Source organism: Musa acuminata, chromosome BXJ2-8 (genome assembly GCF_036884655.1).
Source record: "Musa acuminata AAA Group cultivar baxijiao chromosome BXJ2-8, Cavendish_Baxijiao_AAA, whole genome shotgun sequence".
NCBI classification, from domain to species: Eukaryota; Viridiplantae; Streptophyta; class Magnoliopsida; order Zingiberales; family Musaceae; genus Musa; species Musa acuminata.
This window is the reverse complement of record NC_088345.1, coordinates 32,772,220-32,773,367: the sequence shown is the minus strand read 5'-3', so window position 1 is coordinate 32,773,367 and position 1,148 is coordinate 32,772,220. Positions and strand designations below refer to the sequence as shown.

Genomic DNA, 1,148 nt, shown 5'->3' with positions numbered 1-1,148 from the left:
CCTTCCATAAAGAGCCGACGATAATGTGTGTGGTCTTCTTCTTCTTCTTCTTCTTCTTCCTAATGCTCCTCGTCTCGTCCCAAGAAGGAAGGTAAAATAAGAGTGTCTGAGATGGGAGGGAAAGGAGGCTCGTCGTCTCCGTCCTCTTCACCGGCGCTTCCCGTCTGTTGCATGTGCGGTGATCGCGGCCTGTCAGAGGAACTCTTCCGATGCAGATCCTGCCCCGTTAGGTTTCAGCACAAGTAAGAAGAAACAAGATCATCGATCGTCTAACTTTGTTGTATGAAGTTGGCCTTTTCCTAGCTTTATCCGTCAACTAAGCTGTGGACTATATATCAGATACTGCAGCAATCTCTACCCGAGAGCTGAGTGCTATCGCGCGTGCAATTGGTGCTTAAGCGATCGAAAAGAAAATAAGCCCGTGGTAGACTCCTCCATAGATCAGATCAACTCCGTGTCTTCCCCCTCTAATAGCAATGGTGGATTCGGTTCAGGAAATGAGTTACAACGCTGTTCTTCACCGTCACCATTGCACCTCGACAAGCCCATCAAGAAGCAAAGACTGCCCGACAAAGCATCATCGAGCTCGATCGAAAGCGTGAGATCCGAGACGCGGACGCAACCCAAGCAAGCCTTTCGAGGTAGAGTCAAGAGGTATAAGCTCCTGGAAGAGGTCTCCAGCTAAGTGTGGACTGCTGCCTTCATGCTGTACGCTAAGAAATAAGGGGAGCACAATCAATCGAGTGATTGGTTCCTGTCTCCTCCAATTTCGAGATGCCTCTGAGATCGAATTCTTCTTACCTTTCTGAATTCGAATCATCTTCTTATCTATCAGTTAAATTGAGAACAAATGTATCTGTTCAGGGGAGGAGGCACTGCCTTTATCTCAAACTATGCTGATAGCTACAGGAACCTTTTTTTGCTGCACCTGAACACGAGATATGGTTTCACCATGAAAACGACTCTCTCTCTCTCTCTCTCTCTCTCTCTCTCTCTCTCAGAGTGGAATCAGGTTCCATAATTTCTACGTTGCGGATGATGGGGATAAAAAGAGGAATAACCTTTGTATAGGAACAAATACTAGAAGACCAAAATACGCAGCGGAATAAAATGGAAACACAATCAAACAGAACACCAAGATATACGTG

At 46.3% G+C, this 1,148-nt stretch overlaps 1 long non-coding RNA gene across 1 annotated transcript; it reads left to right on the top strand.

The window, feature by feature from the left end:
• Positions 1 to 927, top strand: LOC135618439 (uncharacterized). The gene is made up of 2 exons (XR_010489010.1): positions 1 to 242; positions 340 to 927. It is a non-coding gene; the product is annotated as an uncharacterized LOC135618439 (long non-coding RNA).
• Positions 928 to 1,148: the final 221 nt, after the last annotated feature.